Here is a 16,646-nt window from a genome sequence, read left to right as displayed (position 1 = left end):
GCATTTGTGGGACTGAGCCCCATGACAGGCTCTGAGTGTGAAGCCTGCTTAAGATACACTCTCTGTCTGCCCCTTGCCTGCTCTCTCTCTCTCTCTCTCTGTCTCTCTCTCTCAAAATAAATAAATAAATAAGTTTTAAAAAATTATTTAAAAATACGTTTTTATAGTTTCTCTAGACTTGATTTTAGAAAATTAATGTGCATATGTGTTAAGTGTAAATATAAACTCTTTGATTCTCAGTACTAGGAAAATGTTTATTTTACTAGACAGAAAAATAATTCTGATTATTGATTGATTGAATCAAAATAATTCATTTTTTAAGTTTGTTTATTTGGAAAGAGAGGGAGAGCATGAGTGAGGGAGGGGCAGAGAGAGAGAGAGAGGGAGAGAGAAAATTCCAAGTAGGCTCTGTGCTGACTGCACAGAGATGTGGAGCTCTATCCCACCAGCCATGAGATCATGACCTGACCCAAAACCAAGAGTTGGCCACTTATCCAACTGAATTACCAGGCACCCCAACATTTGCTAATTCTTTACTATAACATTTATGATGTTGCTTCATATGTTATTCTAATTTATAACTGATTGGTTGTGACTGAATATAATCCTTAGAGTTTTGATCCAGTAATCTAATTGTAAACAAATGTCAGAAGTAAATTTCAGGAAAATCTAAAAATAATTTTACACTGGTGGGAAAAAAAAGTTAAACATTTTTTCATGGGGACTGCAGGAGGAACAGCCTTGCCAGTGAAAAACTATATATATACATGCACACACACACACACACACATATTCAACTTTATTAATAAAATAACACATGTAACTTTAATAGCAATGTGAAATACGTACATAATTTAACTTTAGTAGTAATAGATCAATATTCAACAATATTTAATGATGATTATTGTTCAAACCTTCACCATATTTTACTGTAAAGAAACTATACAATTTACCTCTCCTTTCCACTCTTGCTTCAGATTTAGACTGTTACCAATTTCCCCAAAGGAGATATTGCTGGAATTGTTGTTTTATATATTTCTTCTCTTTTCTCCTTTTTCCTTTCCTTCCTTCCTTTTATTTTCGTATTTTAGTAATTTGCCTCAAGTTAAATTCATAAACATATTATTTAAGTGCTGGGAAATACTAATAGTAGTCATTATCTTTCTTAGATAATCATTGTATTGTTTAACATAAGATATCTTAAAGGAACATAAAACCTTATATGACAATTGGGCTTACAGGACCATGGAGTCAGGTGATGTAGTACTATCCAACATCTTTTCCTTTTTTTTAAGTTTGTTTATTTTTGAAAGAGAGAGAGACCACAGACAGACAGACATAGAGTTGAGTGGGGGAAGAGAAGAGAGAGAGGGAGACACAGAATCTGAAGCAGGCTCCAGGCTCTGAGCTGTCAGCACAGAGCCCAATGCTCCTCTTGAAGCCATGAGCTGAATCGTGAGATCATGACCTGAGCTGAAGTTGGATGCTCACAACTGACTGAGCCACCCAGGTGCCCCAGTAATATCCAATATCTTGATGTCATCTAAATTTATTACAAACCAGGCGATACCCTACCATTTTAGGATAACAGATACCTTACCAGATATAATAAACAATCCCTCGTACCACTGACCTAATCATAATTTTAATTATAAATAGATATTTATATCATTTTATATACAGCCTAAGGTATAATATTTCTAGGAAAGAAATGATATTGCCTAGAATTCAAGAAAGTGAATATTTATATATTAAGCCTGTTGTTAATCATAATACATTGTTAGGCACTATGGACTTTACAGATATTTAATGGTTAATATTTTTAGAAAACTTGTTTTGTGTACTTAGAACTTCCTCCCAAAGGCTTTTAGCTTTTCAAAAATGGTTTCAGATTTAGAATACATATCTTTGGGGGCACTTGGGTGACTCAGTCGGTTGAGTGGCCGACTTCAGCTCAGGTCATGATCTCATGGTTCATGGGTTCCAGCCCTGCGTTGGATTCTGTGCTGACAGCTTGGAGCTAGGAGCTTGCTTTAGATTCTGTGTCTCCCTCTCTCTGCCCTCCCCCACTCAAAAATAAATAAAACATTTAAAAAAATTAGAATACATATCTGTGTCTAACGTAGGGGGCCTTATCTTTACAATCTTCATTGTGTAACAAATTATTAATTTCGTCAACTCATCCTCATTAGTCTTTATGTGTTGAGATACTTGAAAAAGTTAATAAGCAGTTTTCTAAATCTGCTCCACTGTTTTCTGTACCACAGCTAATCATCACTTTTCACCATAATTTGTGGTTATGATATGGTTATTTCATCATAAGTTGTCAGGTCTCAGATATAATTATTGTTAAATTTCATAATTTTAATATGTTAAAAATTAAATCCATTCAGGTTTAAATAATGAATGCATTTACAGGTTATAGTTTACCTTCTAGGAATATCCTTCCATAATCTTTGCTTTTTCAATTACAGAGATTAACTTCTGCTTTGCAGAAGATAATAATTAAATAATAGTATAAAATAAAGAGTGCTCTAAGGTCTGATTGAAAACATTTAAATCCATGCCTGTCCCCCTGCTCCACCCTCCCCCAGTCCCCATCCAACCAATATGTAGTGTCTTCTTTAAGATAAAGGGATTAAATGGTCCCAGATTCTTTCCTCCCATTCTAAAATTGAATATTGCACAATAAATATACTATTATTTTTACAAAAGTATAATATATAAAATATAGTATTTATTTTTTAAGTACATGAAAGGTGATAACATTACATAATTTTTATTTTTTTTTGTTTTTATTTTTTTTTTTAATTTTTTTTCCAACGTTTTTTATTTATTTTTGGGACAGAGAGAGACAGAGCATGAACGGGGGAGGGGCAGAGAGAGAGGGAGACACAGAATCGGAAACAGGCTCCAGGCTCTGAGCCATCAGCCCAGAGCCCGACGTGGGGCTCGAACCCACGGACCGTGAGATCGTGACCTGGGTGAAGTCGGACGCTTAACCGACTGCGCCACCCAGGCGCCCCTACATAATTTTTAAAGTTAGGTATTTTTAGGCCCAAAGTTTATGGTGGTGTCAATGTCTGCCGAGTTGAAATCCAACACTCTTTTGATTAGATCGCACTACTCTGTGCATACTGAATTCTGCAAATGAAGATTCAGTTTGCAGATCTGAATGCATACAAGTAACCTTTTCTATCACAGCAGCATTTTACCTTCATATACATTTTACTGGGATCTCTATTTTCTTTTAAGAAAATAATGTAAAATGTTGATGACTTCTCTCAAAGTTATAAATTCTTGACTAATTTGTTCGGACAACATGGCACCCACCACTGGATAGTGGGATATTGATCATTATCTAGCTTTTATTGAATTCTAGCTATAATCAAGATGCTTAATAGTGTGTTATTATATCTCTAAAGGAAACAGTTCTCTAAATTAGAACACGTTAATATAGTTACTAAGCCTTTAAATTCTCTTGATAATCAAAAATAATTTTGATTAAGTATGTACTTATGCCTGTTTTCTTGTTCTTTTAATGAGGTAAAATCAAATTTCAAATGGTTTTTCCCAACAATATGTTTAATATATTTAATAGATATAGTATACATCATATATACATATATATACTTTTTAAAGTACCACGTATCTTTGATAATACTTGTTACTCATTTAATTTTATAAATATTTTGCAACTCATATTTTTTTATACTCTGCACTGCATGTGGTCACTGCACAAAATAATTTTCAAAAACAAAACACTTTTTCAAAGAGAAGGTAATGTAAAGGCTTTGTATCAATATGGATTAATATAAATATTTGAGACCTGCTTTATTAAGATGAATTTCTATGCAAATTCTTACAAGAGTAGACTGTCTTTGCAGCTGTAAAAATGAATACATAAAGAAATGACAAGACAGACAGCCTGTCACAGCAGCAGCTGCTACAGTCTATACAAGAGAAGTGAAAGAGAATGAACAGCCTGTCTGTTTTCTTGCTGCTCTGTGTAGAATGCGCTGGTAAGGGGATCATGGCCTTAGGCTTGTCTGCAAGTATGCCGCGTAATTGGAAAGTGAAATATGTGAATTTCCTAAGAATTCCAAATGATAGCCTTATTGTTGAACATGCATATTTGCTCCTTAATTTATCTTTGAAGATTATTTGGTTTAATTGATTTTATCTATAAAAATCCCCCATTGAGGGGCGCCTGGGTGGCGCAGTCGGTTAAGCGTCCGACTTCAGCCAGGTTACGATCTCGCGGTCCGTGAGTTCGAGCCCGGCGTCGGGCTCTGGGCTGATGGCTCAGAGCCTGGAGCCTGCTTCCGATTCTGTGTCTCCCTCTCTCTCTGCCCCTCCTCCATTCATGCTCTGTCCCAAAAATAAATAAACGTTGAAAAAAAAATTAAAAAAAAAATCCCCCATTGATATAATTTGAATATTAATTGAATAAAATTTTATAAATGAGTCAGTTCATAACAAACTCCTGCATATTTATTCTTTCCAGAGCTTCCTAATTTCCTTACAACATTTAAAAGTATCAAGCATAAGTTGTGTTTTTAAAACACATCAAATTGTGTTGAAAGTCTTTAGTTACACATATTCATTGATTCAAACCAAAATGAATTAGGGGCACCTGGGTGGCTCAGTCGGTTAAATGTCTGACTTCAGCTCAGGTCATGATCTCACGGTTCATGAGTTTGAGCCCTACTTAGGGCTCTGTGCTGACAGCTCAGAGCCTGGAGACGGCTTCAGATTCTGTGTCTCCCTTTCTGTCTGCCCCTCCCCTGCTGACACTCTGTCTCTCTTTCTCACTTTCTCTCTCAAAAATAAATAAACATTTAAAAAATAATAAAAGGAATTAACATCAGGGCATCTGGGTGGCTTAGTTAGTTGAGAGTCCAACTCTTGATTTAGGCTCAGGTCATGATCTCAGTTTTGTGAGTTCAAGCCCTGCGTCAGGCTTTGCACTGACAGTGTGGGGCCTGCTTGAGATTCTTCCTTTCTCTCTCTCTGCCTCTTCCCCACTTTCACTCTCTCTTTCTCTTTCAAAATAAATAAATGAACAAAAAAGTTTTAAAATATGAATTACTATCTCGGTTACATATAATACATGGAGCAAGGATGTCTAGGAATTATATTAGGGAATTAATAATAATTAAATCTGGAATTCAGGCTGGTTAGAGAGGTAGGAGAGAAATAAAACGTTGTTAGATCAACAGACTGTAGGTAAAGAGCAAGGATTATTGAGATTGTTTCTAGAATGTGTGAGCTTGAAAGATAGGAGGTAGTGGCTTTAGAATGAGACACTTTAAATCAATTTTATATGTGAAGTCAAATTACTGTGCTTGTAATGACAATGCCTTATGTAGGCCCATGGGGAAGATGAGTGGCTAAAGTGGTGTGAAAACAAGCTTATTACAAAGGAACTTTATTGACAACATGAATAAAATAACAGGCAATGTGTACAGGAATGATGTTGTAGTAGGGTCCCCTCCCTAAAGAGAAAAACAAAAAACAAAAAACTTAAGGCAACCTGGCTATACACGAACATGACAACATTCCTCTCAGCCTTGTAATATGAGACCACTTAATCAGACTGCGTTTGTGTGTTACCATATATGGGAGACAAAGAAATAAAAATTGTATAAAAATCTATGCCGCATGGCGTTTGGGGCTCCGTTCTTCCTTAGGAACCCAAGTGAGCAGCGCCAGCACGAGTAAAGTTCTTCCTAGAAAGAAAAGCCTTGGTGTCATGACTCTCTGTGTGAGAATCCTGCTACAATGTGTGTTACAGAAAGTGAAAATGATCCTAGAGCTAAAACCTTCAAAAGATAAAGTAGGACTGAGATCTGTTGATTACTGCAAAACGGAGGGAAAGTGGTAGAACAAGACTAATTATGTGTTAGGTTGGTAGGGAAGACAAGAAGAGAATGGTCTAAGATAAAAACTACAGTCCTACTGGTGTAAAGTGTTAGGGAAACAAAAGAGGCCACCACATAAAGTAATTAATGGAAAGCAGTATCTTCTAAAAAGATCCGCTCTTTAGGACAGGAAAGTAAAGGGAATATTGAGAGAAGAACTTCAGGAAGGAGAAAGTTTTTCAGTGACTGAACAGGAATTCTAGTGTACAGTTTTGTAGCTAATAGTAGGTAAGCTCAGTAATTATGGAGAGGGGAAAGTGGGATTAGAAAAGGAAGTCTATTGGGGCGCCTGGGTGGCTCAGTCGGTTGAGCTTCCAACTTCGGCTCAGGTCATGATCTCTCAGTTCGTGAGTTTGAGCCCTGTGTTGGGCTCTGTGCTGAGAGCTCAGAGCCTGGAGCCTGCTTCAGATTCTGTGCCTTCCCTTGTCTCTGCCCCTTCCCCACTCATGCTCTGTCTCTCTCTGTCTCTCAAAAATGTTTTTTTAGAAAAGGAAGTCTATAAACTTTTATAGGAATTAGAACTGGGGGATAGGAAAGGAGCCCTAAAATTAAGTTTTAAACATGATTTATAATAAGAGATTACTACTAGTGTCCACAGTGCAGATCATACAGGGAAATTTGTTAGTGCAAGGTGGGGGGAGAGGAGTGGTGGTCATTCAAGGTGGGGAAATTATGAGGCTCAGAAAACACTCATATTGGTTATTGTGGAGTCTAGCTAACTAGTAGTTGACTCTTAGCTTGTTCTCCATTTGAAGTAGTTTCTATCTCCCTTGATTCAGTCAAAGAAAGCATAGAAGCCAAGAGAGGACTTACCTTACTTCAAGCTTGTGGGATTCTCACGTGAACCCTGACAGTGGAGGCCAACAGACAAGGTATTAGGTGCTGGCTACATAATTCACAGGGCTCATTGCAAAATGAAGATGTTGGACCCCTTGTTCAAAAAGTAGGAAAAAATACTGTTAAAAGTACTACAATTTGAAGTGCTTTACTTTTTTTTTTTTTTTTTTTTTTCTTTATGTCTCTCACAACTGGTTCGTTTGTTGTTTAATAATCTAATTAAACAGGGGTGTCTGGATGGCTCAGTTGGTTAAGTGTCCAATTTCAGCTCAGGTCATGGTCTCATGGTTCCTGAGTTTGAGCCCCATGTGGGGCTCTGTGCTGATAGAGCCTTAATCCTGCTTCAGATTCTGTGTGTGTCTCTCTCTGGTGTCCCCCTGCTTACATTCTGTCTCTCTCAAAAATAAGTAAAAATTTAAAAAAATTGAAAAAAATAACCTGAGGAAAAAATAAAATTTTTAATATTTCAGCATAAATTTTACCATTTATCTTTATGATGTATAATTCTGGTTTAAAATTCCAATGAAAGACTATGTAAATTATATATGAAATTACACAATTTGTTTTTTTGTATTGCATACATGGTTTTGTATTTTGTTCTTAACAGATGGCGGAAACTGTAAAACTATCTCAGTGGATTTTTTCTTTTTGACTTGTGCCCATAATACCAACACTCTCTACATGTTGCTTACTGATGATAAGGACTGAAAGGAAAAGGAAATATGGGTTGCCTTATATTTCCTTTTCCTTCTGGGTCATAATTTTCTATATAAGTGGTTGGATAATACAAGGAGTAATAAAATAAATAAATGATATCATAGGGTTTTTTGAGTGTTTATGTTTTATAGAACACGAATGACATTTTAGCATTTGAAGCAAGTGCAAAACTGAAAGTTGCATCCTCTTAAAGCTGTCATTGCCTGAATTTAATCAATAGTCAATTTTAACAAGCTTCCTTTGCACTTGCTTTGAGTCTCATTGAACCTAGATGCATCATGAGTGTTCGGTAATTCTATGTCCTTGGGACATTGTACGTGCTCTGTTTGAATAGGGCAGCCGAAAACAGCAACAGACACATAATGCGTGTATCTTCTGTCTTGTCACACATGCTCCATTGTCTCATTGGACATGCAGCACAGAAGTGCAAAGATAAAATTATTAAGAATTCCAAGAAGACAGCAGAACATTAGACGAGCAGTTTCTTTCAGAGCATAAATCCCTGTACCCCTGCACAGGTCTGATGCTCATGAAGCCAGCCCTGCAGGAGGTCTAATAAAAACTAAAGCATATTTGAATCTATATTCTTCAAATTTAACATGATTCCAATTGCCTAGACAAATGTTTGTACCAGTAAAATTTTATTTTTGAATTGTATTCTTTCTTATGTAGATATAGAGAAGGTTAAAACAAATTATTTTAAGAAAGTTAACTTAGAGGGATGCTGTGTACTATATAAATTAATTTGGTGCATTTAACATGAAAGTTATTTCTGACAACTTTTGTTGGGGGATGTCATAGAAACTAATGTGAGTGAAGTATTCTCTTGGTTATTTATACTCAAGTATCTTTATGGCGAATCCATATTTGTTCTACATTTCCTGACCAAGGAAATACTCTTTGACTTGATGGACGCTTCTTGGCTTTCTGTTACTGCTTTAGTCTTTTAATCTTTTTTGTTCTCTGCCCCCATTACATGATTTTGAAAAAGTAGGAATCCGTAGGTCTATGCAAGATATTTCCAATTATGTTGGATGCATGAAGCAGGTTTGAATTATAGGAGTTTCTTGGAATAAAGATGTTAATTGCTTTCCCACATGTTAATCTTCTAAAGCTATTTGCTTAAGGAAAGAATCTCTTTTTCAATATATGCAAGCCTTCTGTAAAACCTCTGTAAAAGCACAAAACCTGTCTGCATTTGTAAAGCATTTTTACAAAAAGAATAACTAATTAGTAAATATAGATACAAGTCCTCTCAGATACTTAATATGAAATGTAAAGTTATGAGGCAAGAGTTTGCCATAAATATATAATAATAATCTTCAGTTCTTTTGTTGCTGTTGTTATAATTGTCTACAAATTTATGTACTTGCCTTATTTATATTATTAAGTGCATTTTATGTAAGTTTAAAGACTATTTCCTCCTGTTCTTCCTTGACCTGTGCTTTTGGAGCAAAATTCTATTTTTAGATTCACCTTGGAGGGGGGAGAAAAACAAAGAACATCTTTCCTTAATGTAAGTTCACATTCATCAATTTAGATGGGAATTTCATTGGAAATCAATAAACAGAGAACACAAAAAATTTCAAAGCTTGTCAACTAAATGGTTTGTGAAGCTAGGGAGTTTAGAAAAATCACCCAATTTATGATCACTGGATTAAGGGAATGAACTGTAGTATGATCAATGCCAAATATATCTTACATGTGATACTTGTCTAACCATTTGTTCTGCTTTTCCATTCTATTATCCTCTGCACATGATCTTTTCATTTTCTATCAAATAATAGATAATAGTATCAGGGGTTTTAGAAACAAATTTCATATCAGTTCCTCTGGTAAAATAACACAATGGTAAATTTGAAAAATACATCACATTCATTTCATCATCCAGTCATCAGTATTTGAAGAAGAATTCGTTCAAGAGTATACTACAGAGAGACAAAGGAACTAATAGTGATAGGTCAGGAACATTTGTCTTTTGTCATAAAAAACAGTAACAAAATTATCTTTAAATCTAAACTGGAAAGAATTAGGATGGTTTTAATTTTATTTGTCCATAGTACATCTTCAGTAAAAATTGGAATTGATGAATAAATCAGCCCGTAGAATTTTTTGTTTTATTTAAGAAAGAAGCAAAGACATATGAATCACTGATTTATGAAATGTGAAAGTATCATCCAAAGTAATTTAGAGTGGTTCTTTCAAAAACATAGATTCATTTAAACACTTTAGGTAAATATTTTGCTTGTGATTATAAACTTGGATTTGGATTATACTGTTAAAAATTTTTTTTATACAAGGGGGGCACTTAAGGGATAAGCAAGGATATACACACACATACACACACATATGAAATCATATATCAAGTTTATTGTAGGGAAAAAGGAAAATATAAAAATCAGATATATTTACCCACTTAGCCCATAGACTTATTGGTAGTATAGTCATATATAAATTCCAAGATTTTTTCATGATGCTAATAAGCACATTGAATGTGTGTTTTCTGTCTCTTAGTCTTTACGTCATTTATTCTCTTAACACATGCCCTAACGCCACATAGTTTCACTTACTTTTATTATTTCTCCGATTCTTATGGATGCCAATTTACTCTACTGGAGGAAAACAGATGACTCTGAAGTATCATAAGCATTAAGTCAAAGTATTTTTCCTCAACGGTATTGCTAAATTACATTTAGCCTGTGTTTAATGCACTGAATGTGTATTTATTGAATAATCATCACCATTAAGCATATGATAAAGTTTAAAGTAGAGTAAGGAAATCATTTCCATTTGTCACCAGCTTTCCCCAAAAAATATATACATGGACCCACAAACATGTATTCACCCCAGTCACATTGATTAGGGCTAGCAGCCATTCTTTTTAACTTTTATCTCTTAGTGGACACCATAATTCAGTATTATCAACTGACTTAAATCTGAAAGAAAATGAATGTATTGCTACATAATTTGAGGATCCTTAATCCATTTAGTTTATTTGTGTATAGCCTACTTTATCCAAGAAAAGATGTAAGATTAACACATCATTGCCTTTCAATACAATGACCTAAAATTTGAGATATATAAATACCAATAATACATTTAGTGTCTGAAAATATTTTTTGTAATCTTGACTTAGTCTGTGCTGTCTTTTTAAATTTTTTTATGGGAATATGTGGTGTTTAATTTAACTTACATAAGTTTCCCATTATATAACTTTTTATTATGTATAGTTACTACATTTTTAATTTAATTCCCATTTATATATTAACAAGTATTTTTCTTGAGAGAGAGAGAGGGTGTGTGTGTGTGTGTGTGTGTGTGTGTGTGTGTGTGTGTATGTGTGTGTGCGCGCACGTGCAGGGAAGAGGCAGAGGGACAGGGAAAGAGAATCTCAAGGAAGCTCCATGCTCAGCACTGAGTCCCATGCAGGTCTCAATCTCACAACTGAGAAATCATGACCTGAGCCAAGATTAAGAGTTAGACTCTTAACTGATTGGGCCACCCTAGGTGCTCCTGAAGAACTCTTTTTCATAGTATTATTTGACTTGTTGACTTTATGTCATACTTAGCCCAACTCAGTATCACTGTGAAAAAATCCAGGAACAGATGATGCGGAACCATATACAGAAAATGTTCCATAAAATACAACTGTTAGAATAACAATTCACAAATGAAACTAATTAGAACAGGAAAATTTTCAAAAGTTAGTAGGACATGACAACAGTATGCCAAATGTAAAGAGAGTCACTATCTCTTTCAGACAGAAGCTGTGGGGGGAAAAAAAAGTTGGGTTGGGGAATGTTCATTGGGCAGAAAAGAGGAAGGGGATAAAGGCAACACACTTTTTAACTGTGCCCTGTTGGTCTGTCAAGTCCCATGGCCTCTATTTTATGTTCTGTGTCTCATTTTCTAACAACTTGAAGCTCAAAAGAGGGAAAGTCAAGGAGTTTAAATTGAGGAAGAAAGATAGCAGAGCATTTAGGTTTCACTTTGGCTTTTTCACCTCCAATTTGCAATGCTCCAGTGTGGAGAAAGGAGAAGAATTGTACATTTCGCTGGGAGGTTGGAAGCCTGGTCTTAACAGGCTTAACAGTATAGGAGGGTTAGAATGTTAAACGTATCAAAATTGTCTTATTAAACATAATTTTATATCAGGCTATTTTGTGTATTGTAACCATGCAACTTCACTGAGTAGAAGTAGACATAAATAGACGGATTTGCCACTACATGTACTGTGTTGTGAATGGAAGTAGGAAAAACCTTCTGGGAACCAAAAGACTTGAATAAAATTGATGGATGTCACATTCAGTATTTAATTTTTTATTAAATAACACATTTGGAGTATTCGTCATGAATGTGTTATAGCCTGTAAACTTTAACATGAAGTAACTGATCTTTCTTAATGCTTAGAATGGTATAAATGTATTTTTAAAAGGGCAATTAATAGTTATATCTACATTAAAATAAATTACGTCCGTTTTAATGAATGTGTTGGCTATTGTTGAGGACATAGCACATTTTACACAAGGAAAATCAAAAGTATGTATAGCAGCACAATCTGAAATTTACAATTTTACAGCTTAATTATGAGCAGATTGACACCACTTGAGAAAGGGAGAAGAGGTGAAGGTGACCTAATAGCAAAACTAGGCACAATTTTATAGTAAAAACCTTAACTACCCAAGGAACATTAATAGTGCAATGCCAATAAATACTGCAATAAATATTTGACTTATTAATTTGAATTCATTACAAATGTTATTTAAGGAACTAAGTTTACACACTCAGAGAAAAAAAAAACTGAAAAAGAATTTGGCACAGAGCAGGAGTTTGTACTCTGCTTTGATAGCTGATTGAGTGTGTAGCTTAGTTTTGATATTACTTGGGGCACAGTATAGTGTGTCAGAAACTTTGTCATATTAAATTGTCAATATCAATTCAGAAATTCATTATTTAATCAATTTTTTTCACAGAAGGAACAAAGCACATAATCAAAAATGTGTATGCCCTTGATTTGTTTTCAGACAAGCAATAATCCCAACCACTCCTGCAAAATTCTGTTTGCTGATTTTCTATGACAATTTACATTTAAAATTGTAAACATTTAAATAATATGCAATTAAGTGGTGGGGGATTTGTTTAAATAACTGTATAATAGTGGATTTTAAAGGTGAATGCATTATTCTTTTATATACCTTCATATGTTTTATTCCTTCTCTCTGAAACACTCCATGACACTACTTGAATTTTTTAAATGTTTATTTAGTTTTTTTGGGGGGGGGAGAGAGGGAGAGACGGAGAGAGACAGAGACAGAGACAGAGAGAGTGTGAGCAATGTGAGGGGCAGAGAAAGAGGGACATACAGAATCTGAAGCAGGCTCCAGGCTCTGAGCTGTCAGCACAGAGCCCGACGCAGGGTTCGAACTCACAAACCGTGAGATCATGACGTAAGCCACATTCAGACACTTTTTTAAAAAATTTTTTTACTGTTTATTTATTTTTTAAAGAGAGAGAGAGAGAGAGACAGAGTGTGAGCAGGAGAGGGTCAGAGAGAGGGGAGGAGATACAGAATCCAAAGCAGTCTCCAGTCTCTGAGCTATCAGCACAGAGCCCAACGTGGGGTTCAAACTTATGAATGGTGAGATCAGACCTGGGCCAAAGTCAGACGCTTAACCAACTGAACCACCCAGGTGCCCCGAGCCCAAGTCAGATACTTAACTGAGTGAGCCACCCAGGTACCCCTCTATGCCTCTACTTGAAAACTAGGTCCTTTTTCTCTTTAGGACTGATCTATAATATTGCTTTCTCCAAGGAACCTTCATGAGCCATTTAGTTTAAAACAATCCAATCCCATTTGTTTAACATGGTTTTACCAAGGCAGTTTGGTAAATCGTATTCTTAGTGCCTAGCATATGATCAAAACTCAATAAATATTAATTATTGAAGAAGGAATGATAGCCTGCAAGCATTTTGTAAGTCAGGCAGAAGGGAATTTTCTTGTATAGGAGGGATAAACAAGACAAAAAGTACTGAGTATTGAGTTGAAAGGTGGCTTGACAGGACAGTTGAACAAGAAATGTCCTTCCTTGAGATTACCAGATTCTCAGACTGGTTGTTCCATATTCAGATACTGGCACAGGCTGATGACAGTTCAAAGTCCTGGGCATTGGAAGACAAGACTAAAGTTGGTCAAATCAAATGGCAGGTTGTTTGTTGGTACAAAAAGCTAATACTTTATAAAGACACAGAATGGAGTTTGGAAGCCAATATCTGGCCTTATTATAGGAAAATCATGGAGGTATTTGTAAGTCATACTTAAGTCATATTGAAAAGGGTGATTCCTTGCAGTATGCCATTTCTTGGAATGCAAGAGGGTGGGAGGATTTCTTAACCTTTGCTGCTTTCTAAGAGCACAGGGCTCATGTAAGGTATAACACTGCCAAAAGGAATAATTGAATATACATGTTTGTTATAGTATATTTAATGTGATGTATATAACTGTATATGAATCTACATATCTAACTATAGATTTATGCTTTAATTTTGATACTGTCATGGCTATTTTTATGTATCTACATAAGTAAGAGCTGATCAGTGATTCTTAATGTGTCTAATTGTATAAGACTAACCAGTGTATTATTGAGTATCATCCTTGGCTTGTGACCACTATATGCCTTAATGTTTATGACAGTTAAAAAGAACCCTACCCATACTTTCAAATGCCGCTTAGCAGAGCAGTCCCTATTCCAGTTGAGAGTCATTGGGATGCAGATGTCATCGTGTTATAGATTACAAATACTAATGCTACATTTCAATAATATTCTTTATTTTCACATGCATATTTGTTGTTAAGCTGCATTTGTTAAATATGTAAATAACAGAAAATACTTGTTCGATCCCATATGATCCATTCCACCATAAGCAATTCATCTAAGCCAATAATGGGGCAAAAATTCTGTTGAAAGCTATTGGCATTCTCGGCAAATTTGACCACAGGAAAGTTTTCTGAGAAGTTTTTGCAAATGGATTCCCAGCTTAGCAAAAAAGACAAATAAACAGATGATAACTTAGCTATACCTGGACATTTTCAAAAGTGAATATAAAGTGTGACCAAACTAGTTCATGGGAGAAGTCATACTCTAAGGAATTCTAAAGATGAGTGTGAGAACTCTGATAAATCATGCTATAGTTAGCCTTTCTTCTCAACACCTTTTCATATAAGTAAACAACTTTGTTTATTGTTTTTTTTTTTAATATGAAATTTTTTGTCAAATTGGTTTCCATACAACACCCAGTGCTCATCCCAACAGGTGCCCTCCTCAACGCCCATCACCCACTTTCCCCTCCCTCTTACCTCCCATCAACCCTCAGTTTGTTCTCAGTTTTTAAGAGTCTCTTATGTTTTGGTTCCCTTCCTCTCTAACCTCTTCTTTTGATTTCTTCCCCTCCCCCATGGTCTTCTGTTAAGTTTCTCAGAATCCACATTAGCATAAAAACATGCGGTATCTGTCTTTGTCTGTATGACTTATTTCACTTAGCATAACACTCTCCAGTTCCATCCACGTTGCTACAAAAGGCCATGTTTCATTCTTTCTTATTGCCAAGTAGTATTCCATTGTGTATATAAACCACAATTTCTTTGTCCACTCATCAGTTGATGGACATTTAGGCTCTTTCCATACTTTGGCTATTGTTGAAAGTGCTGCTATAAACATTGGGGTACAAGTGCCCCTATGCATCAGCACTCCTGTATCCCTTGGGTAAATTCCTAGCAGTGCTATTGCTGGGTCATAGGGTAGATATAGTTTTAATTTTTCGAGGAACCTCCACACTGATTTCCAGAGCAGCTGCACCAGTTTGCATTCCCACCAACAGTGCAAGAGGGTTCCCGTTTCTCCACATCCTCTCCAGCATCAATAGTCTACTGATTTGTTCATTTTAGCCACTCTGACAGGTGTGAGGTGGTATCTCATTGTGGTTTTGATTTGTATTTCCCTAATGAGGAGTGACATTGAGCATCTTTTCATGTGCCTGTTGGCCCTCTGGATGTCTTTAGAGAAGTGTCTATTCATGTCTTCTGCCCATTTCTTCACTGGATTATTTGTTTTTTGGGTGTGGAGCTGGGTGAGATCTTTATAGATTTTGGATACTAGCCCTTTGTCTGATATGTCATTTGCAAATATCTTTTCCCATTACGTCAGTTGCCTTTTAGTTTTGTTGATTGTTTCCTTTGCAGTGCAGAAGCTTTTTATCTGGATGAGGTCCCAATAGTTCATTTTTGCTTTTAATTCCCTTGCCTTTGGAGATGTGTCAAGTAAGAAATTGCTGCGGCTGAGGTCAGAGAGGTTTTTTTTTCCTGCTTTCTCCTCTAGGGTTTTGATGGTTTCCTGTCTCACATTCAGGTGTTTTATCCATTTTGAGTTTATTTTTATGAATGCTGTAAGAAAGTGGTAAGGTTTCATTCTTCTGCATGTTGCTTTCCAGTTCTCCCAGCACCATTTGTTAAAGAGACTGTCTTTTCCATTGGATATGCTTTCCTGCTTTGTCAACTTTGTTTATTGTTTAAGCAAGTCTGAGTTGGTGATTTTGTTAATAGAAGTCAAAAAGCATCTTATGTGATATACTATATTAATACTAAAATCTAATAAAATATAAAGAAGTGATCTTTGCAACTATTTCTAAAAACTTTTAAACATATTATAAGCTCTCTTTCCCAAATTAAAGATTAAGTGTCTCTTAAGAATAATGGTACAGATTTATAAATTTAAAAAAAAAATGTTGTGTTACTAAAAACATCCCTGATGAGAAAATTAAAGATGTGTCTACTTATTGATAACAGTTGGTGAAAAGTATTTTTTTAGCCATGTTTGTAAGTCAATACTGGGTGCACATTTAATGAACACGGAACTATTATAATGGAAAATATTACATATAAACTATTAGTCATTCCTTTGTGTTATACCTAAGTATGCTCTTATTGTATGCATATGTGGAAAAAGTAACAATAGTGAATTTTTGTTAAGTATTTCCCCAAATAAACTTGCATACCAAGAAATATTAAGAGAGCAGAACAAGTAACAGGCTACATTTGATGAGAGAGAGGAGGGAGGGTAAATTAAGAATTATCAGGTGCTGTAATTACTGCCTGGCTGACAGTAACTGTACCTT

Source organism: Herpailurus yagouaroundi, unplaced genomic scaffold (assembly GCF_014898765.1).
Source record: "Herpailurus yagouaroundi ecotype Mexico unplaced genomic scaffold, PumYag 164, whole genome shotgun sequence".
Taxonomy (NCBI): Eukaryota; Metazoa; Chordata; class Mammalia; order Carnivora; family Felidae; genus Herpailurus; species Herpailurus yagouaroundi.
The sequence above is the reverse complement of the archived record's forward strand: the minus strand, read 5'-3'. Positions refer to the sequence as shown.